The sequence below is a fragment of the Chiloscyllium plagiosum genome, unplaced genomic scaffold (assembly GCF_037043375.1).
Source record: "Chiloscyllium plagiosum isolate Xiang-an unplaced genomic scaffold, Cpla_swu_hap1 HiC_scaffold_28, whole genome shotgun sequence".
NCBI classification, from domain to species: domain Eukaryota; kingdom Metazoa; phylum Chordata; class Chondrichthyes; order Orectolobiformes; family Hemiscylliidae; genus Chiloscyllium; species Chiloscyllium plagiosum.
The window spans coordinates 18,487,487-18,511,490 of NW_028270166.1; the positions used below are offsets into that span (position 1 = coordinate 18,487,487).

A 24,004-nucleotide genomic window follows, 5' to 3' on the forward strand; every position below is an offset into this window, starting at 1 on the left:
TCTCCATTCTATATATGTCTGTCTCACTTTCCCCTCTCCCCGGTATTAGCATAAATACATCTATTTCCTGACTGCTTTCAGTTCTGATGAGGGAGCGCTGGACCTGAAATGTTAACTGTGTTTTTTCTCTTCATAGACGTGCTGATTTTTCCAGCACTTCTTGTTTTTGTTTGTTTCAGGTCTCAAGCATCTGCAATTCTTTGTTTGCATGATTTATCTGAGAAAGCTAGGGTCGTATTTCTCTGCATTTTACATCCATTAAAATGAACACCATCTGTGACTTCTGCTTTCTCCATTTAAAGGATTGCTGCAGCTCTCTGTTCTCTGAAGATAAACTCTGTTAAAACTAATTTACAGTTCCAATTATATCTCAAAGTCAAACATCCCTTAGAACATTCATGGGATATGGCTTTCTCCACATTACCCTATTTGTTTAATTTGCGAAAGACGCACAGTTTATAGTGCAGCTAGTCATTTTCCATCCTGCCTCTCTCTGATGGAGCTGGCTGAACTTATGAACAAAATGTGTGGAATCTGAGGTCAGTTCTGTGGGGATTCTTATCCACTGAGAAATGGCATACTTGCCAATTGTCCTGTTTTGTTTTCCTGGGATAATCCAGCCTTCATGGAATTTTCTCATGCCCCGTTGTCTCTGTAAAAAGAGCAACAAAAAATATCATCTGGATTCATCTTAAAAATAGACAATTTCCAGAAATGAGGCCCAATTTCTGCTCCCAACATTATGCATCCTGGGCTAACTATTCTCTCAATATCTCCCTGCAAAGATGTCAATGGTATTTTATTCACTGCTCAGTAATGATAATTTAACATGCACATTGATTTAATTGAGGTAAACCTGGTAGCCCAGAAATAATTGTGAATGGAAGTATACTTAACCTATTGGCGTGACTTTCCTTTATCAGCTATTTTAATTACAGTGCATCCATTTTAACAGAAATACATTAATTCCAGCACTGAGATAAGAAACAGTGAACGTCACATTAATGTGTTAACCATTTGTCTACTCCTGTCACCGTTAAAAATTGCTAGGCATTTATTCTATCCCCTCTCTAGCTGTCCCAGAAATGGATGATCATGCTAATCTAGAGCGGGAGTCCAGAGTCTGCGAAAGGTAAAATTCACCCTCTCAAACCACTCAACAGAGACTGTAAAGCAAGTTTGATTCTGCAAAATAACCCAAACCCAATGAATTAGTCAGGGACAGATGTAAAGCTGCACTACAATTCCAAAAAACATGGTGTTTTATGAAGATTTTGTCAAGAGTTTTGAAATACCAGGAAGACGTGTAAGAGAAGAAGCTAATTTGATGCATCTTGTTTTCGACTAAGTTAGGATCGTGGGACTGAGGTGAATCTTGGAGCTCCGAAAGAAAGAGATTGGTTCGTTCTGCAAATCATTACAGGTCTCTGAAAGTTGACTATTATCAACAAATTATCACCCCAATGGTGTTTTGTAGAACGTATTATTTTAATTTCTACGAGACATTCGTTGTTTTTCTAAATCTATGTGGGATTTTCACATGTCACCAGAGCCGATAACATAAAGAAACAAACTCTTGCAAACACATTCTTAAACTGGCATTGCATGATGTGCAAATAAGAGTGCTTCATGGCTTTAAAAGTTGAAATCTGATTTTAAAAAAAAAAATAAGATAACAAAGGGGGCTTAAAGGAGACAGTACAGAACTGGCAAAGCTTGACATAACTGGTGCTGTTTTGCCAGGAGAAAGTAAGGATTGCAGATGCTGGAGATCAGAGTCAAGAGTGGGGTGCTGGAAAAGCATAGCATGTCAGGCAGCATCTGAGGAGCAGGAGAGTTGGTGTTTCGGGCAGTGCTGTGTTACCAGCTATTCTTCCAGGTTCCTTGGAAAATATATCTGAAAACTGTGCTGGGAGTTTTTCAGCTCCAGAATCTCATTAAAATTGCAATAGCTAGCCGTAATTCCTGACATGCCTTTGTTGTGGTTTGTCTCATAGTCAATATGTCAGTTTGCCTTAAAGACACATGCTCATGATATCAGTAGATTTTCCTAGCATTTAACTTGAGTCATGCAATCATATAACATGGAAACAAACCCTTTGGTCCAACTCATCTGTGCTGACAAGACATCCCCATCTGAGTATTTGCCAGCATTTGGTCCATATTCCTCTAAATCCTTCCTGTTCATGTACCCGTCCAGATGCTTTTTAAATGTTGTAATTGCACCAGCCTCCACTGCTTCCTCTGACAGCTCATTTCATACACACTACCCACAGCATGAAACAGTACCCCTCAGGTGCCTTTTAAATCTTTCCCCTCTCACCTTAATCCTGTGTCCTCTAGTTGTGGGTTCCCTCACCCAAGGAAAAAGACTTTGTCTATTTATCCTATCCATGCCCCGTAAACCTCCATAAAGTCACCCCTCAGCTTCTGACACTCCAGGGGAAAAAGTCTCAGCCTATTCAACCTCTCCCTATAACTCAAACCCTCCAATCCTAGCATCATCCTTTTACAAAGTTAAAAATTATGCAACACCAGATTAGAGTCCAACAGGTTTAATTTGAAGCACCAGCAACAGGACAACCACCTGGTGAAGGAGCAGCGCTCCGAAAGCTAGTGCTTCCAATTAAACCTGTTGGACTATAACCTGGTGTTGTGTGATTTTTAACTTTGTACACCCCAGTCCAACACCGGCATCTCCAAATCATGATGATCATCCTTGTAAATCTTCTCTGCACCCTTCCAAGTTTCACAACATCTTTCTGATAGGAAGGTGACCAGAATTGCATGTAGTATTCTAAAAGTGGCCTCACCAATGTTCTGTACAGCCACAACATGGCATCCCAATTCCTATACTCAATGTTCTGCCCAATGAAACACCACCTCCATGACCCTGTCTACCTGTGACTCCACTTTCAAGGAATTGTACCCCTGCACCCACTGTCTCTTTGTTCAGCAGCACTCCCCAGGGGCCTACAATTAACTGCGAGTCCTGCCCTGGTTTGCTTTCCAAAATTCAGCACCTTGCATTTATGTAAATGAAACTCCATCTGTCACTCCTCAACCCATTGGCCCATCTGATCAAGATCCCATTGTACTCTGCATGAATCTTTTTCACTGTCTACTACACCTCCTATTTCGGTGTCATCTACAAACTTACTAACCTTGCCTCCTATATTCACACCTAAATCATTGATATAAATGATGAAAAGCAGTGGATCAGCACTGATTCTTGTGGCACACCACAGGTCATGGCTTTCAGTCTGAGAAATAACCCTATACCAACACCCTCTGTGCATTACCTTCAAGCTAATTTTATATCAAGTTGGCTGGCTCCTGCTGGATCCCATATTAACTAACCTTATTAACCAGTCTACCATGCAGAACCTTGTCAAATATTTTGCTGAAGTTCATATAGACAATGTCAATCGTTCTGCCTTCATCAATCTTCTTTGCCACCTCTTTAAAAATTTCAATCAAGTTAGTGAGACGTGACTTCCCATGCACACAGCCATGTTGACTATCCCTAATTGGTACTTGCTTTTCCCATGTAAATCTTGTCCCTCAGAATCTCCTCGAGCAAGGAGGGACGTAAGGCTTGCCAGTCCTATTGTTCCCTGGTTTTTCCTTAAATAAATACACTACACTAGCCAAATTCCAGTCTTCTGGCATCTCCTCCATGGTTATCAATGAAGCAAATATCTCAGCAAGGGGCCCAGCAATTTCCCTGCAGGTTTCCCATAAAGTTCTGGGAAACACTTGATCAACATGGAGGATGGGAAAAATTTCTGGCTATAAGAGCTGCCCCATTTTTTGAGGTATTTTAGGTGCTAGAGGTGATTTCCTCGAATTCCAGGAGCAGCAATTACTGTTTTATATGCTGTTGCATTGCTTTGGAACTTTGGGAAAAAAAAGTCAAAACAACAGCAGTTTAAAAGGGAGAAGAGCAGACAAAGGAAGCACATGGTGAGGACAGTGCAGGAGACAGAGAGAGAACCTGCACAGTTACTGCCTTTGCTGTTTGAATTCGTGTATCGCTGGACATCGGAGTGCATCTGGGAAAATTAACAAACAGTGAAATTCACAACTAATCTTGGAGAAACTGTTCGGCGAAGTTCACAGCACAGAATCCGATAAGTTAAGAGTTGTTTTAAGTCTGTCCAAGAGAAAGGCTGCAGTAGTGAGTATAATGGATTCTTTCTTGATTATATGTTTTAGGAGATAAGTCTCTTGATTAAACTTAAAATATAAGCCATAACTATTAATTTAACCTGGGGCAGTGTTTCTAGAGGAATAAGATAGTGTTATTTTCTGTGTCTGTAGATTTTGAAGGAGCAAAAATGGCCTTTGCAGTGATATGTACTTCTTGTCAGATGTGGGAGTTTAAAGAGAGTTTAAGGGTTACTGCGGATTATATATGCCATAAATGCTGTTGGATGCGAATCTTATCAGATCGAGTGGATCGGTTAGAGAGACAGTTAGAAGTAATGAGGAATTTGCAACAGCAACAGTATGTGATGAATGGCAATTATAGGAAAGGGGGAAAGTCTCAGATACAGTCACATAGATTGGTTAACTCCAGGAAGGGTAAGAGAGGTCGGCACCTAGGGCAGGAGTCTTTTGTGGATGTACCTATTGCAAACAGGTATGCTGTTTTGGAAAATGTAGGGGGTGATGGATGCTCAGGGGAACGTAGCACGAACAGCCAAGTTTCTGGTATTGAGACTGGCTCTAATGCAACGAGGGGTACATAGGCTTCCAAGAGATCAATTGTGTTACGGGATTCTGTAGTCCGAGGTACAGATAGACGCTTCTGTGGCCAGCAGAGAACAAGCAGAATGGTTGTTGTTTCCCTGGTGCCAGGATCAAGGATGTCACAGAGAGGGTGCAGAATGTTCTCTTGGGGGAGAGGGGCCAGCAAGAGGTCATTGTCCACATTGGAACCAACGATATTGGAAGGGAAAAGGTTGAGACTCTGAAGGGAGATTACAGAGAGTTAGGCAGAAATTTAAAAAGGAGGTCCTCAAGGGTAGTAATATCTGGATTACTCCCAGTGCGACGAGCTAGTGAGGGCAGGAATAGGAGGATAGAGCAGATGAATGCATGGCTGAGGAGCTGGTGTATGGGAGAAGGATTCACATTTTTGGATAATTGGAAGCTCTTTTTGGGTAAAAGTGACCTGTACAAGAAGGACGGATTGCACCTAAATTGGAAGGGACTAATATACTGGCAGGGAAATTTGCTAGAACTGCTCGGGAGGATTTAAACTAGTAAGGTGAGGGGGGGGGTGGGACCCAGGGAGATAGTGAGGAAAGAGATCAATCTGAGATGGGTACAGCTGAGAACAGAAGTGAGTCAAACAGTCAGGGCAGGCAGGGACAAGGTAGGACTAATAAATTAAACTGCATTTATTTTAATGCAAGGAGCCTAACAGGGAAGGCAGATGAACTCAGGGCATGGTTAGGAACATGGGACTGGGATATCATAGCAATTACGGAAACATGGCTCACGGATGGGCAGGACTGGCAGCTTAATGTTCCAGGATAGAAATGCTACAGGAAGGATAGAAAGGGAGGCAAGAGAGGAGGGGGAGTGGCATTTTTGATAAGGGATAGCATTACAGCTGTGCTGAGGGAGGTGATTCCCGGAAATACATCCAGGGAAATTATTTGGGTGGAACTGAGAAATAAGAAAGGGATGATCAGCTTATTGGGATTGTATTATAGACCCAGCAATAGTCAGAGAGAAATTAAGAAACAAACTTGTTAGGAGATTTCAGCTATCTGTAAGAATAATAGGGTGGTTACAGTAGGGGATTTTAACTTTCCAAACATCGACTTGGACTGCCATAGTGTTAAAGGTTTAGATGGAGAGGAATTTCTTAAGTGCGTACAAGACAATTTTCTGATTCAGTATGTGGAGATACCTACTAGAGAAGGTGCAAAACCTGACCTACTCTTGGGAAATAAGGCAGGGCGGGTGACTGAGGTGTCAGTGGGGGAGCACTTTGGGGCCAGTGACCATAATTCTATTCGTTTTAAAATAGTGATGGAAAAGGATAGACCAGATTTAAAAGTTGAAGTCCTACATTGGAGAAAGGCCAATTTTGATGGTATTAGGCAAGAACTTTCAAAGCTGATTGGAGGCAGATTTTCGCAGGTAAAGGGATGGCTGGGAAATAGGAAGCCTTCAGAAATGAGATAACAAGAATCCAGAGAAATATATTCCTGTCAGGGTGAAAGGGAAGGCTGGTAGGTATAGGGAATGCTGGATGACTAAAGATATTGAAGGTTTGATTAAGAAAAAGAAGGAAGTTTATGTCAGGTATAGACAGGATAAATCGAGTCAATCCTTAGAAGAGTATAAAGGAAGTAGGAGTATACTAAAGAGGGAAATCAGGAGGGCAAAACGGGGACATGAGATAACTTTGGCAAATAGAATTATGGAGAATCCAAAGGGTTTTTACAAATATATTAAGGACGAAAGGGTAACTAGGGAGAGAATAGGGCTCTCAAAGATCAGCAAGGCGGCCTTTGTGTGGAACCACAGAAAAGGGGGGGAAGATACTAAATAAATATTTTGCATCAGTATTTACTGTGGAAAAGGATATGGAAGATACAGACTGTAGGGAAATAGATGGTGACTCGTTGCAAAATGTCTAGATTACAGAGGAGAAAGTGCTGTATGTCTTGAAATGGTTAAAGGTGGATAAATCCCCAGGACCTGATCAGGTGTACTTGAGAACTCTGTGGGAAGCTGGAGAAGTGATTGCTGGGCCTCTTGCTGAGATATTTGTATCATTGATGGTCACAGGTGAGGTGCCAGAAGACTGGAGGTTGGCAGACGTGGTGCCACTGTTTAAGAAGGGCAGTAAAGACAAACCAGGGAACTATAGACCGGTGAGCCTGACCTCGGTGGTGGGCAAGTTGTTGGAGGGAATCCTGAGGAACAGGATGTACATGTATTTGGAAAGGCAAGGACTGATTAGGGATAGTCAACATGGCTTTGTGCATGGGAAATCATGTCTCACAAACTTGATTGAGTTTTTTGAAGAAGTAACAAAGAAGATTGACGAGGGCAGAGCAGTAGATGTGATCTTTATGGACTTCAGTAAGGCGTTCAACAAGGTTTCCCCATGGGAGACTGATTAGCAAGCTTGATCTTATGGAATACAGGGAGAACTAGCCATTTAGATACAGAACTGGCTCAAAGGTAGAAGGCAGAGGGTGGTGGTGGAGGGTTGTTTTTCAGACTGGAGGCCTGTGACCAGTGGAGTGCCACAAGGATCGGTGCTGGGTCCTCTACTTTTTGTCATTTACATAAATGATTTGGATGCGAGCATAAGAGATACAGTCAGTAAGTTTGCAGATGACACCAAAATTGGAGGTGTCGTGGACAGCGAAGAGGGTTACCTCAGATTACAACAGGATCTTGACCAGATGGGCTCATGGGCTGAGAAGTGGCAGATGGAGTTTAATTCAGATAAATGCGAGGTGCGGCATTTTGGGAAAGCAAATCTTAGCAGGACTTATACACTTAATGGTAAGGTGCTAGGGAGTGTTGCTGAACAAAGAGACCTTGGAGCGCAGGTTCATAGCTCTTAACATAGAACATAGAACATAGAACATAGAACATAGAACAATACAGCGCAGTACAGGCCCTTTGGCCCTCGATGTTGCGCCGATCCAAGCCCACCTAACCTATACTAACCCACTATCCTCCATATACCTATCCAATGCCCGCTTAAATGCCCATAAAGAGGGGGAGTCCACCACTGCTACTGGCAGGGCATTCCATGAACTTACAACTCGCTGAGTGAAGAACCTACCCCTAACTTCAGTCCTATATCTACCCCCCCTTAATTTAAAGCTATGCCCCCTTGTAATACCCGACTCCATATGCGGGAAAAGGTTCACACTGTCAACCCTATCTAACCCCCTAATCATCTTGTACACCTCAATCAAGTCACCCCTAAACCTTCTTTTCTCTAATGAAAACAGCCCTAAGTGTCTCAGTCTTTCCTCATACGATCTTCCTTCCATACCAGGCAACATCCTGGTAAACCTCCTCTGCACCCGTTCTAGTGCCTCCACATCCTTCCTATAGTATGGCGACCAAAACTGCACACAATATTCCAGATGCGGCCGCACCAGAGTCTTATACAACTGCATCATGACCTCAGGACTCCGGAACTCAATTCCTCTACCAATAAAAGCCAGTACGCCATATGCCTTCCTCACCGCACTATTTACCTGGGTGGCAACTTTCAGAGATCTGTGTACATGGACACCAAGATCCCTCTGCTCATCCACACTACCAAGTATCCGACCATTAGCCCAGTACCCCATCTTTTTGTTATTCTTCCCAAAGTGAATCACCTCACACTTAGCTACATTGAATTCCATTTGCCACCTTTCTGCCCAGCTCTGCAGCTTCTCTATATCCTGCTGTAACCTGCCACATCCTTCCTCACTGTCAACAACTCCTCCAACTTTCGTATCATCCGCAAACTTGCTCACCCAACCTTCTAACCCCTCTTCCAGGTCATTTATAAAAATGACAAACAGCAATGGTCCCAAAACAGATCCTTGCGGAACACCGCTAGTGACGGCACTCCATGAAGAAACTTTGCCATCAACTACTACCCTCTGTCTTCTTCCATCCAGCCAATTCCTAATCCAAACCTCCAACTCACCCTCAATGCCATATCTCCGTATTTTCTGCAGTAGCCTACCATGGGGAACCTTATCAAACGCCTTACTAAAATCCATATATACCACATCTACCGCTTTCCCCTCATCAACCTCCTTCGTCACCTTTTCAAAGAATTCAATAAGGTTTGTGAGGCACGACCTGCCCTTCACAAAACCATACTGACTATCCTTGATCACATTATTCCTATCCAGATGTGCATAAATCCTATCCCTTACAATTCTCTCTAAGACTTTGCCCACAACAGAAGTGAGACTCACCGGCCTATAGTTACTAGGGTTATCCCTACCCCCCTTTTTGAACAAGGGAACCACATTTGCTATCCTCCAGTCTTCTGGCACTACTCCTGTAGACAAAGAGGACATAAAAATCAAGGCCAATGGCTCTGCAATCTCCTCCCTTGCTTCCCAGAGAATCCTAGGATAAATGCCATCAGGCCCAGGGGACTTATCTACTTTCACCTTTTCCAGGATTTCCAACACCTCTTCTCTACATACCTCAAAGCCATCCATTCTACTTATTTGTGACTCAGTATTCACATCGACGACAATGCCCTGTTCCTGAGTAAATACTGAAGAAAAGTATTCATTCAGTGTCTCCCCAATCTCTTCCGCCTCCACACGCAACTTCCCACTACTATCCTTGACTGGACCTATTCCTACCCTAGTCATTCTTTTATTCCTAACATACCTATAGAAAGCCTTAGGGTTTTCCCTAATCCTACCGACTAAGGACCTTTCATGTCCCCTCCTTGCTGCTCTTAGCTCTCTCTTCAGGTCACCACAGGTTCTTCAGGTTCACCCACAGGTGAACTCAAAGAATCTCAATAACCAGCAATCAGATCCAGACCTTCCTAATCAGTGTGTCTTAGCATCACATCAGCCATGTCTCCGTAATAGCCACAACATCGAAGTCCCAGGTACCAACCCACGCTGCAAGTTCACCTACCTTATTTCGTATACTTCTTGCATTGAAGCATACACACTTCAAGCCACTTTCCTGTTTACAGGCACCCTCCTTGGAAATTGAGGCCATGTTCCTAACCTCCCTCCACTCCAGGCCCTGCACCCTGAAGCTACAATCTGGGTTCCCATGCCCCTGCAGAGTTAGTTTAAACCCCCCCCAAGAGCACTAGCAAACCTCCCCCCAAGGATACTGGTGCCCCTCAGGTTCAGGTGTAGACCATCCTGTTTATAGAGGTCCCACCGTCCCCAGAAAGAACCCCAGTTATCTTTGAAAGTGGAGTCGCAGGTAGATAGGATAGTGAAGAAGGTGTTTGGTATGTTTTCCTTTATTGGTCAGAGTATTGAGTACAGGAGTTGGGAGGTCATGTTGCGGCTGTACAGGACATTGTCTAGGCCACTGTTGGAATATTGCATGCAATTCTGGTCTCTTTCCTATCGGAAAGATGTTGTGAAACTTAAAAGGGTTCAGGAAAAATTTACAAAGATGTTGCCAGGGTTGGAGAACCTGAGCTACAGGGAGAGGCTGAACAGGCTGGGGCTGTTTGCCCTGGAGCGTCGAAGGATGAGGGGTGACCTTATAGAGGTTTACAAAATTATGAGGGGCATGGATAGGATAAATAGACAAAGTCTGTTCCCTGGGGTTGGGGAGTCCAGAACTCGAGGGCATAGGTTTAGGTTGAGAGGGGAAAGATATAAAAGAGACCTAAGGGGCAACCTTTTCATGCAGAGGGTGGCGCGTGTATGGAATGAGCTGCCAGAGGATGTGGTAGAGGCTGATACATTTGCAACACTTTAGAGGCATTTGGATGGGTGCATGAATAGGAAGGGTTTGGAGGGATATGGGCCGGGTGCTGGCAGGTGGGACTAGATTGGGTTGGGATATCTGGGCGGCATGGATGGGTTGGACCAAAGGGTCTGTTTCCATGCTGTACATCTCTATGACTTTATGACTCTAAGTCCCAGGGATTTATCTACCTATATGTGTTTTAAGACCTTGAGCAACTCCTCTTCTGAAATATGAATGCTTTTCAAGACATCACAATTAACGTCTCCAAGTTCCCTAGCTTCCATGTCTTTCTTCATAGCAAATACTGATGCAAAATTGGTTAGTATCTCACCCAACTCTCTGGTTCCACACATAGATAGCCAAGTTGATCTTTAAGTTGCTCTATTGTCTCCATTGTTACTCTTCTGCCCTTAACATACTTATAGAATCTCTTTAGATTCTCCTTTGCTAAGTTTGCCAAACTATCTCATTTCCCTTTTTTGCCCTCCTGATTTCCATCTTAAGTATACTCCTACTGCCCTTACACTATTCTAGGAATTCACTCAATCTCAGCTGCCTATACCAGATAATGTGCCTCCGTCTTTTTCTTAACCAGAACTTCAATATCTCTGGTCATCCAGCATTCCCTACACCTACTAGCCTTGCCCTTCACACATATTATGTCTCAGCTCTCATTATCTCATTCCTAATGGCTACCCACTTCCTAACCATCCCTTTACCAGTGAATAACATCTCTCAATCAACTTTAGAAAGTTCTAATACTGTCAAAATTAGCCTTATTCCAATTTAGAACCCTAACTTTTTGATCAGTTCTATCCTTTTCCATAACTATTTTAAAACTAATAGAATTATGATCACTGGCCCCAAAGTGGTCCCCCACTGATATTCTTGCCCAGCCTTATTCCCAATAAAAGGTCAAGAATTGCTCCTTCTCCAATGGATGTGTCTGCATTTTGAATAAAAAACAGTCCTCTTCTGTCCTCTTGATTTCCCTTTTCAGTATACTCCTACTGCTCTTATACACCTCTAGGGATTCACTTGATCACAGTTGTCTATACCTGGTATATGCCTCCTTTTTTTATAAAGATCTCATATTTCATTACCTTGGACCAATTGTAGCATGACACTCTACTGGAAGTATGCTCCTCTGTTGTAATCTAATATCTTAATACTAATCCAGACATTTATGTACCTGAGGAATGTAATACTTCTACATAATATTTGTATAATTTGTCAGCTAGATTCTTCAATATCATGCTGTGCATGCACAGTTTCTTTGAGTTATGGGAGATAACATCAAGGTAATGTGCAAGACATGAGGGAAGACGTGGCCAAATTTGATTGGAAGCGGAGAATTGCAGGGAAGATTAGATTAGATTACTTACAGTGTGGAAACAGGCCCTTCAGCCCAACAAGTCCACACCGACCCGCCGAAGCGCAACCCACCCATACCCCTACATGTACCCCTTTTTACCTAACACATGGCCAATTCACCTGACCTGGTGAAGCAGCAATGGCAGTAGTTTCTGGGGATAATTTGGGAGAAGTTCATCCCAAGGAACAAAAAACATACAAAGGTGGGGAGGTGGGGGGGGTGGGAAACAAGACAACTGTGGTTGATGAGGAAAATCAGTGTCAGCATAAAAAGGAAAAAAACATACAATGTGGTGAAGATTAGGCAGAAACCAGAGAATTGGGAAGCCTTTAATAACCAGCAGAGGACAACTAAAAATGCAATAAGGAGGAGAAGATGAAATATGAGAACAAGCCTGCTAATAATATTAAAGAAGATTGAAAGAGTCTTTTAGATTTTGTTTTGAAAGATAAGAAAGAAGCAGGAGTGGACATTAGACCACTGGTAAATGAGGCACAGAGGAGTAGTAATGAAGTAAAAAGAAGTGAAAGAGGAACTGAACAGTTACCTTGCATCAGTCTTCATGATGGAAGACACCAGCAGCATATCCGAACTTCAAGAGAGTCAGAGGGTAGTGCAATGACTATCACTAAGGGGAAGGTGCTGGAAATTGAGAGTACAATTCTTTTGTAGGATTGTCAGGCTGAATGAGGCAACAGATCGAAAGAGGTGTGGCAGTATAAATTTAAATTTGACCTCTATGGAGGAAAGGAAAAATTTTGTCATAATTCAATGAGGGGCAGGTGTGGAATCACCTTTTACATGACTTAATCATAGAAACTGCACAACCTCCTTGATCTCCAGGTGCTAAATTTTAGTTTGGTCTCAGTTCCCAAATTTAGAATGAGATTTAAAGTCAAAGTAGATTTAAATTGAAATGTCTGCCTGGCTTGTTGTATTCTCTCGTCTCAAACAGTTCACTGCACACATTGGGCAGAGTGGACTACAACTTGGAAGGGAAGTGTGAGGTCATGTACATTAATTGGGTGAATGAAAAGACAAACTGTTATTGAAATGGAGAGTTATTCCCCAAAAAGAATCGTATTGTAGAGCTATCTGGATGCTCTTGTGCATGAAACACGAAACATTAGTGTTCAGGTGCTGCAAATAATTAATAAGACAAATAAAATTTTGGCCTTTATTGCTGGGGGAAGGGTGAATCTTCTCTTTAAAAAAAAGGAAGTGTTGTTGCAACGCTACAGGGTATTGGTGAGGCTACACCTGTAGTCTCGTGTATAATTTTGGTCCCTGTATTTAAGAAAATATATTGACATAGGAGGCTGTTCAGAAGAGATTCACTAGGCTGATTCCTGGGATAGAGGGGTCAATCACTGGAGCTATTTAAAAAGGAGGTAGGTAGATTTTTGAAATACAAGGGAGTTGACGACTCTGCTGAACTAGCACGAAAGACGAATTGAGGCCTGGAGCGGATCGGCTATGATCTTGCTGAATGGTGAGGCAGTCTTGAGAGGCCAAACCACCTTCCCTTGTTGTTATTTCTTGTATTCCTATCTAGATATTTGGAGGACATCAGAGAGCACTGGTGGCCAGATTTGAAGTAGCCATGATGAGGAAGTTCCAGTGTTGCATTGGGGTAGCTACCTGATGAAGGAGCAGCGCTCCAAAAGCTAGTACTTCCAAATAAACCTGTTGCACTATAACCTGGTGTTGTGTGATTTTTAGATTAGAAGTAGAGTACTTTTACTGAAAGGAAGATAGTGTCACTTCCTACTTTGTGTTGGCTCATTTAGCTGCATGGCTGGTTTGCAATGCAGTGTGACACCAACAGCACAGGTTCAGTTCCTGCCCTGGCTGAAGTTACCATGAAGGCCCCAGTTGTCAACTTCACCCCTCACCTGAGGTGTGCTGACTGTCGGGTCAAAGCACAACCAATGTCTTTCTCTAATGAAAAGCAGCCCGATGGTCCTTTTGGAATACGGTGATTTTACTTTTACATTGTTCAGGTTCTGAGTACTGTGTAGTAACTTGAAACTGTCCAACTGTTTCAAAAACAGAAGCTGAGCAAAGGCTCATTGCACTTAATGAATAAAACGCTTGAGTTGCTGAAATGTACCGGACAGAAATTGGGATGCAACCACAGATAGTTGGAGAGGGTTTGTGTCATCGGGTACTCCTTAATTACAGACAAAGTCAGCAACTATTCAGAAAGTCATAGAAATGTACAGCTTGGAAACAGAGCCTTTGGTCCATCTCGACCAGATCTCCTAATTTAATCTCTTCCCATTTGCCAGCACCTAGCCCATATCCGTCTAAACCCTTCTTATTCATATATCTATCCAAATGCCTTTTAAATGTTGTAATTTTACCAGCCTCACCACCCCCTCTGGCAGCTCATTTCATACACGCACCACCTTCTGCGTAGAAAAGTTGTCCCTTAGGTCCCTTTTATATCTTTCCCCTCTCACCCTAAACCTAAGCTGTCAAGTTCTGGACTCTCCCACGCTGGGGAAAAGACCTTGTCTATTTACCCTATCCATGCAAATCACAATTTTATAAACCTCTAGAAGGTCATCCCTCAGCCTCCGATGCTCCAAGGAAAACAGCCTCAGACTATTCAGCCTCTCCCTATAGCTCAAACCTTCCAACCCTTACAACGTCCTTGTAAATCTTTTCTGAACCCTTTCAAGTTTCACAACGTCTTTCCCAACTAAAATTTTCATATTTCAGTCCCCATATTGATTTTCTCCTGTGCAAACCTGCAGCTAAACATTCAAAGGAAAAATAACTTGTTTCAAAAGCACGACCTGTGTCGCGTAATGTTATTCACTAACACTTGCTACTGGAATGGTGTTAAACTTGACAGGGTGCAGAAAAGATTTATAAGGATGTTGCTGGGACTGGAGGGTTTGAGCTATAGAGAGAAGCTGAATAGGTTGGGACTTTTTTCCCTGGGCCTTATAAAGGTTAATAATGAGGGGCATAATCAGGGTGAATAGTCAAGGTCTATTTCCTAGGGTGAGGGAGTCCAAAACTAAAGGGCATCAGTTGAAGGTGAGAGTGGAAAGGTTTAAAATGGACCTGAGGGGTAACTTTTTCTTACAGAAGGTGATGGGTGTATGGATTGAGTTGCCAGAGGAATGGTGGAGTTGGATACATTTAAAAGGTGTCTGGATGAGTATATAAATAGGAAGGGTTTAGAGGGATATGAGCAAAATGCAAGCAGATGGGACTAAGTCAGATTGGGACATCTGGTCAGCGTGGACAAGTTGTACTGAAGGGTTTGTTTCTGTTCTGTATGAATCTATAACTGTATGCTACATACCTTGAGGAAGAGCATCCTCAAAGTAACATGGGACACTGTCTCCACAAGACCTGTGCAGCGGTCACTCTCACCAACAATGGCATCTGAATTAGGCAGATTATGAAGTTGATGTTAAGTATGTTTATCCCTCCTGATAGTTTCCCTCAGCCCTTGCTACAGCCCAGTCTAGGGGCAACATCCTTTTTGATTAGTTGTGATACTGCCGAGCCCACTTCTGGGTGAGCAATGGACATTGAAATCTTCACCCAGACGCCCATGGTGTTCAACATGGAGGAGTACTGGTTCATCAACTGAGGGGATGGTAGCACATGGTAATCAGCAGTAGGTTTCCTTGCCCAAGTTTGATCTGTCGCCATGAGACTTCAAGGTGTCTGGAATCAAAGTTGAGGTCTTCCAATGCGTCTCAATCTTGACTGCATTCCATTGTGCTGGCACCTTTGCTCGGTCTGTCCTTCAGGTAGAACAGGACAGGACCACGCATGGTGATAGTAGAGTCTGGTGTGTAAGGTATGATTCTGATCGTGTGACTATTGTTTGACTAATCTGTGAGACAGTCCTCCCAACTTTACCACAAGCACCCAGATGCTGGAGGACTTTGCAGGGTCGAAAGGGCTGAGTTTGCCATTGTTATTTCCGGTTTCTTAGTCAATGCTAAGCTGACCATTTGGTTTTGTTCCTTTTTGAGACATTTTAGCAGTTGGGATGACTGATTGTTTGCTAGGCCGTTTAAGAGGGCAGTTAAGAGTCTAACACATTGCTGTAGTCCTGAAGTCAAATGTACACCAGACCAAATAGGGATGGCAATTTTTCTTCCTTAAGGGACATTAGTGAACCAGATACTTTTTTTTGTGATAATTTACAATGTTTCATGGTCATCATTAAAATTTTAGTTTCATATTGTATTGAACTCAAATTTCACCATTGATTCAAACTCCGATCCGCAAAACATTACCTAAATATCTGGGATTATTAGTCCAACAACAATACCACTATGTCATCTTCTCCCCCTGTTAAAGATGCTTTAAAGGTTGAAATATTTTACTTTGGCCAGAGCCATTGTGAGCAGTTGCACTCAACAAATGCTGAAGATAAACAACTGCCAAAGTTGCAAAAGATAGTTATCTAGGGATGGCCTGTTAGTTTTAAAGAAGTCGCTGAGAACATTCATTCACTTCAGCCATACAGAGAGAAGCTTGGCATGTCATGGTATGTAATATTCTATTGTGCCTCACAGTCAAGAAGAAATGTGTTCGTATCATTTGAGCATGTCATAGCACGTAACCTAAAGATATGAAGATCTCAGACTCCATCTTATCTTGGATCACCTGAAACATGACATTTTACTGCAAGCATGTTCTTTTGTTGTAACCTAAGAGCTTATTGTTAGCCCATTTAAGAGCCTGATGAATGTAAATTTTGTAAATAGCAGTTGTTATATCTGTTAGATTCTTCAATTCCACAACATCCATTCCAATTTCTTATACGACTGAAGATAATAAAAACATTGCTGTTTCAAGTAAAACACCCTATTGGAAGTGAACTCATTAATCACTATAAGTTTAATCAATAAATTTCTGATATCATTTGTTGGATAGAAGTTTAGGATAGTTAATTACTGCATAAAATCTCTATTTCATGTTGTTTACTTGTTATAAGTTCAGTTGCAGCTTTGTACTGAATAAAAAGTCTTTTGTTATGTGCCTTGCCCTTTGAATTCACAGTTCCTTGGGGGCTCAGAGTTGCAAAGTTGGGGGTTATTGCTGCCTGAATCCCTGTTTCATCAGTTGCATTCTGCAACCGCCCCCCACCTTGCCCCACCCCCTGACATTTGGTCCTCTTAAGAGACCACATTCCCAAGTTCTGAGTTATGTAAGTCAATATTGGCTGGCTCCACAGTGAAGTCCACTCTATGTTCTTCCCTGAGACAACATTGTGCAAAATGAGAGCATCAGTAAAATAACTGCAATTATCTACATGTACTGAAAGTCAGTGTCCTCCATGTGCTACCTCCCACCTACATCTTTCCCCAACCTACCCTGCAAGCTGTCAGCAGCCTTGTAGATCTGCTTCACCCGGTTCCAGCGGCAATGGTGCCTTTTCTCCAAAACATTTTTGGTGGCAAAGTTTGGCATTAACAACCATGATTGTAAGGTGTAAGACTCATCCATCCATATCCTGCTGAATAATTCATAAATGGCAGAATAAGTGTAATTGTAACCTCTTAGTTGATAATGGTTTTAATCTCCTGTGCTAAGAAAATTGATTTCTGGATGTAAATTATTGATATTACAGGCAAGTGACAATCTGGGCCCATAAAACAGGCTTATCTGAACCATGAACAACTTACAGTTGGCTCTTAATTTGCTTGGTTCCTATTTTTTGAAAAGTTCAATAAGGGCACACATTGTAGTAAATAAATTATGTAATTAGCTTTTTAATGCTTTAAGCCACAGCTTCTTAATCTGTATACCCAATTGGTATCAATTTAATATATAGGCCAGTGTTCATCATGAAACTACACTGACAGCAATTTTTAAAATTCATTCCCTTTTTGTTTTCATTCTGTCGCTCAATGTTTTTTCTATCAATGGCCCTTGATGACATTTCCTCTCTGCTCTCCATCGATCTTTGCTTTTCTCCCCAACAGCCAACAAAACAAGCAAAAAAGAATCGTGACTCACCTCTTGTATTTGTTCAAAAATTTCATTTGCATCATCTCCTCCTCTGTATGTTTAATCTTCGCATTCACAGCTGTCGCCTTTATTGTTGTTACAGGAATCAGCAAGAGAGAGAAAAAAAAACGGCTGAAAGGAAATCCATGTTATAATGCATGTGGCTGCGTCGTCATTTTTCCCGTTCACATGACCTGTGGTACTGATACAACACATTATATTGAAACAAGCTAAGACCATGAGATTACAACATGTGAATCTTGGAGCACGAATGCTGAATGCACAGCAAAACACAAATCTATCACATTTTCCATCCTGTCAGCCTTTGTTCAGTTGGTAGAACTGTTGCCTCTGAGTCAGAAGGTTATGGGTTTGAGTCACATGCCAGAGACCTGAGCATGCTGACAACGTGGTGCAGGACTCCTGCCTATCAGATAAGATTTTTAAATTTCTCATCCTTCAATTTAAATTTCTCCATGACTTTTCCCCTCACTGTGCAATCTCCAGTATTAGAAACCTCCAAAGTATTGAATTCTGGTCTCATGAGTGCCCCAGATGTTAATTGCACCATCACTGGTGGTGATGCCTTCAACCTGCTGAGGTCTAAATTATTACATTCACTCTGTAAGGCTCAGCCAGACTCTCCTTTCAAAATGTTCCGTGAATCCTACTTCTTTGAAGTAGGTTTCGCCCATCTGCTCGAACATCTCCTTTGTGTGTATTAGTGTCATGCCTTGTTTTATAACGTTTCTGTGAGGTGTTTCAGACCATTTTGTTTTAAGAAAGCCACTCTGTAAATACAACCTGCTATTGTTGTTCGAATATTAGATTAGAGTGGTGCTGGAAAAGCACAGCCGGTCAGGCAGCATCTGAGGAGCATGCAAATTGACGTTTCAGGCAAAAGCCCTTCATCAGGAATGAAGGCAGGGAGCCTCCGGGGTGGAGAGATAAAGGAGAGGTGGGTAGGGCTGGGAAGAAGGCAGCCAAGAGTACAATAGGTGGATGGAGGTGGGGATGAAGGTGATAGGTCAGAGAGGAGGGTGGAATGGATAGGTGGGAAAGAACAGGTAGGACAGGTCATGAGGATGGTGCTGAGCTGGAAGGTTGGAACTGGGGTAAGGAAGAGGGGAGGGGAAATGAGGAAACAGGTGAAGTCCACATTGATGCCCTGGGATTGAAGTGTTCTGAGGTTTAAGATGAGGCATTCTTCCTCCAGGCATCAGGTGGTGTTGAAATGTTGGGCCATTCGCTCCACTCTCCGCTTCCTTCATCTCCACCTCCATCTACCTATTGTACTCTTGGCTACCTTCTCCCCAGCCCCAACCCCCTCCCTTTTATCTCTCCACCCCGGAGTCTCCCTTCCTTCATTCCTGATGAAGGGCTTTTGCCCAAAACATCGATTTTCCTGCTCCTCGGACACTGCCTTACCTCCTGTGCTTTTCCAGCACCACTCTAAACTAGACTCTGATTTCCAGCATCTGCAGTCCCCACTTTTACATTGTTGTTCAAATATTAACCCATGGACACATCATCTTTCTCAGGTGGATGTAAAGGAATTGATGTGGCATCATGTCCAAGAGGACCAAGGGAACTACCCAGCATCCTGTTCAATCTTTCTCCCTCAATTATCTGGTTCTATCACATTGTTCATGGCAGTTATGAATCAACCTTTCCTAGATGCAACAATTCCAAATTAATTTCCTTTCTCTATGAATTTAACAGAAGCACAGATCACTGGTTATCTCTTCCATCAGACCAACAAACTGAATCCATCTTCTTCTCTCCATCAAACGCATGTAAACACCTTTACCTCACCCATACCACTGCATTCTTCAAAGTGAGAGAGAACAGATTATTTAACCCGTTGTGAACACCAAGAATACTCTGATCAGATTCTCAGGCCTAATTCAGAAAAGCACCTCCCATTCAAGTTTCAATTGATGACCCTAGACAGACTAAGGTCCATTGCTAATTATTACCAAATTTTAATGTTTCAACCCAAGTGCACACACAACATGTTTGAGACTGTCATTTCTGGTATAGCCAACAAACCTTACTTCTGATCTGAAACCGAAGCCATAAGAATGAAAGATCACTGACTGACTCATTGTGCCATCCAATTGCACGTAGAGTATAATTTGAAACATAAATGATCTACTATTGAAACAAATCCAGCAAGCGGTCTCACTGGATGGATAATATTTTCATTATTCTCATTCAAAAGCACGTATTGATGATTTTTGGCCTCCACTGTAACAGGGAGAAAGGCCCACTTGTAAAATATGACTACATATCCACAATGTTAATGGAGCTTCAGCTTCTCAGAGTCAAATTACCTCATTACTGGGATTTGAGGTCGGATCTGGCCCATGTTAATTGGGGCAAAGGAAGTACCAGGAAGTCCTCCATGAATATCTGGCTAAGATATTTGGCAAAAGGTTCTCGGTTATAGAAATTGACAATGATATTTGGTGTGCCATTCAAAGTGGCTCGTGGGAGCAGAGGAGAAAAAAATTAGCTTGATGTCTACCATAAGAATATCAGAAGACACAATACAATATTTAATGTTATAATGTTATAAAGTTTAAGTGTGCATGAAAGGATAATATTGAAGAAGTGTCCTTGTTGTTGTGACAATGGAAATGGTTCTAGACAGTTATATGCCATTTATCTTGCAGTGACATCACATATGTCAGCAGAATGGGAAACATCATTCAAAACAGGCCCATCAAAGGTCATCTGGCAAGGATAACAATGTCCCTTTATATAGATGGTCAGAGGATATTCACTGATCACTGATTGTTAGCAAAATTATGATCATGATAGCGATGCTTTCCTGTATTTTTATGATAGAGTCATAGAATAGTTACAACACGATGAAGGTCAATCCACCCATTCTGTCTCTGCCAACTCAGTGCATTTTCTACAATTTCTGGTGAAATCACAGAGTTTTTCATTTACAATGCTTTTATGGTTCCACTTGATATAACAAAATTACTTACAATTCTAATGGAGCATCTTTTAGGTTTCCCAAGACACTTTTTGGGTCTAAAATATTCCTTTCAAACACAGTGACTTTTGTTATGTGTGTAAAAAAGGCAGCCAATTTGTGACAGCAGGCTATCACAGGAAGTACATAGAGTGAATGACTACTGAGGCAGTTTTGGTTGCTGACTTGAGGGATAGGTATTGGCCAGGGCACTGGGCAGACTGTGAGAAAATAAGTGTCAATATAATGTCTTGTCCAAAAGGTGGCACCTCCTGTGCAGTGCAGCAATTGCTTTTATTTTCAATACGACAATCTATTGAAATCCTGAAATGGAGCTTGCACCCAAAACGTTCTGAACTTAAAGGCAAGACTGTGATTAACCAAACAAGGTGACATGTAAAATGAACAGACAAAAAATAGCACTGCTGCACTCAGAATAGTGAGGACTTCTGAAGGTCAGTGAGATGAGGAAAAACTTCTTTAAGCATAGCATTGTTAGAATTTAGCATGTGCTACGTGAGAGAGTGGTGAGAGGTTGATTCCATGGGAGGTTTCGAAAGACAGCTGGATATATATTCAAAGAGAATGGAGAATGGGACTAGTTGGTTAATTCTTTTGGGAACCAGGTGCAGTTACAATGGGCCATATGGCTTCCCTCTTTATAGGAAAATTCTAAGATTCTATTCTAATATGTTTTTGCTGAATTCGTGGATGAGAATGTGGTAAAGTAAGCATCTTACTCACCTGGAAGCGATAGCACACATTTGATTGACTTTAGTAGCTCCAGGCTATAGCTACAAGGAATAGAAGCTGGAATAAACCATTTGGCCCCTCAGGTCTGCTATACCATTCAATAAGATCATAACTAATCTTTTTTCCAACTTCATCTTCTTGCGCTATTGCTATATCCCTTCATTTCCCAAAGACCTACCAATAACTCCTTGAAAGTGGAGTCGCAGATAGATAGGATAGTGAAGAAGGCATTTGGTACACTTTCCTTTATTGGTCAGAGTATTGAGTACAGGAGTTAGGAGGTCATGTTGCGGCTGTACATGACATTGGTTAGGCCACTGTTGGCATATTGTGTGCAATTCTGGTCTGCTTCCTATCAGAAAGATGTTGTGAAACTTGAAAGAGTTCAGAAAATATTTACAAGAATGATGCCAGGGTTGAAGGATTTGAGCTATAGAGAGAGGTTGAATAGGCTGGGGCTGTTTTCTCTGGAGCATCAGGGGCTGAGGGGTGACCTTATAGAGGTTTATAAAATCATGAGGGGCATGGATAGGATAAATAGACAAAGTCTTTTCCTTGGGTGGGGGAGTTCAGAACTGGAGGGCATCAGTTTAGGGTGAGAGGGGAAAGATACAATAGAGACCAAAGGGGCAACTATTTTCACGCAGAGGGTGGTACATGTATGGAATAGGCTGCCACAGGAAGTGGTAGAGGCTAGTACAATTGCAACATTTAAAAGGCATCTGGATGGGTATATGAGTAGGAAGGGTTTGGAGGGATATGGGCCGGGTGTTGGCAGGTGGGACTAGATTGGGTTGGGATATCTGGTCGGCATGGATGGGTTGGACCGAAGGGTCTGTTTGCGTGCTGTACATCTCTATGACTCTATTATCTTGAAAATACTCAATTACTGAACAGCCATTTAGCATTGTGATGAGGAGGAATTTCTTCACTCAAACGTTGGTGTATCTTTGAAATTTTCTACTCCAGAGGAATGTGAAAATTCAATTGTTGAGTAGATTCTAGACTGACATTGATAGTCTTTGAGGTATCGAGGGATCTGGAGATAATGCAGAGAAAATTGAGTTCAGGTAACGTAGAAAATTGGCTCTGATTTGATTGAATGGTGGAGCAAGCAAGATGAAATGTATGGCCACTCCTGCTTTTATTTCCTATGTTTTTAAATGCTATGTAACTCAAATGTCTCCTTATTCCCATTCTCGTCTCTTGTTTATTAATAAACCTATTGTAAGTTCTCATGCTTATCCACAAATATCCAAAGAAATTGTTCCATTTTGTCCCGATATCAGTTAAATCTGGGTGGGTGGGAAAGAAATAAGCAAGTTTCCCGAACAAACCTAACCGGTGTCTCATCTCTCAATACTATGTGGGATGGTTACAATTGACCCCAATTTCAATGCAGCATGTGCAAAGGAAATCTTTGAGCAAAGTGTTTACAAACATTTTCAGTTTAAATAAGGTGCTAGTTCAGCTGAATACTAATGCCTTTGTTAGGAGTGTCTCTGATTTAAATTAATCTATACAACATTTTTGTTGAAAGGCAGATCTTCATTGTCCATAAGAAGCAGCTGATAAGGATTCTTGTCGTGCAGTGGTAGTGTCCCTACCACTGAGCCAGATTGCCTGAGTTCAAGTCTCACCTGCTCCAGCGGTGTGTTATAACGTCTCTAAAGAGGTTAATTCAAAAATATCTAGCAAGCAGCTGATATAATTCTCTCACCCCTTTATCACCCGTTCTAATCTAAGTGGCTCATAATACTTGACAAATTTAAACTGCACCCAATCAGAAAGGAAATGATCTATCCAAACTCTCTCTCTATATATATAGAATAAACAAAAATGATTCATGCAGAAATACAGTGCAATGTTCTGTAAATTTGCTGGATTTAATTTATATCAGTGCTGTGCTAACAACAAATAAGTGCCAGGTACAGTTTGGTTGATGAAGGAATGACATTGCCAGTCTCCTGCTGAATTTTCAGAGTCTGCTAAGTTTGAATAGGCTTTTCACCACTTCAGGATGGCATTATCATGAAAACTCCTTGACCTTGCAGGGTATTGATTTTTTTGTTGTGCGTCTTTGTTCAACACCTCTTGTTATCCTTGTAAAAAGCTCGGCAAGTTCTCAAGCTGTGCTTGAATCTTACAGATATGCAATCTTATTACCAGCATTGTTGGTTCAGTTAGAATCAAAGGTGTATTGTACATGTTGTGATTCATTTTAATTTGGAATTGGGATGCGGAACACATGGTATCATTTGTTGATAATAAGGAAAGAAAAACTTGCAATTGTGCAGCGCCTTTCACATCCCAAGAACATTGCATTGCTTTTTAAATTGTTGGAATCCTTCCTCTTGTACTCCTACTTAGCAGACAATTCATAAATAATTTGTTCCCACCATCAGCAAGTGATTGACTATGGTTTAGAA

The 24,004-nt window shown here is 41.9% G+C and overlaps 1 long non-coding RNA gene across 9 annotated transcripts in view; it reads right to left on the reverse strand.

Annotated features, from left to right (window-relative positions):
- Positions 1-24,004, reverse strand: part of LOC148142501 (uncharacterized) — a 103,582-nt gene that overhangs the window by 16,537 nt on the left and 63,041 nt on the right. For 4 of the 9 annotated variants that reach the window (XR_015751818.1, XR_015751816.1, XR_015751817.1 and 1 more), the window contains 2 exons: positions 17,843-17,919; positions 586-652 (listed from right to left, as the gene is read on the reverse strand). This is a non-coding gene — a long non-coding RNA (uncharacterized LOC148142501). Of the gene's footprint in view, positions 1-581; positions 653-17,842; positions 18,010-24,004 lie in introns of those variants that run through there. The other 5 variants (XR_015751814.1, XR_015751822.1, XR_015751824.1 and 2 more) reach the window with 3 other exon arrangements.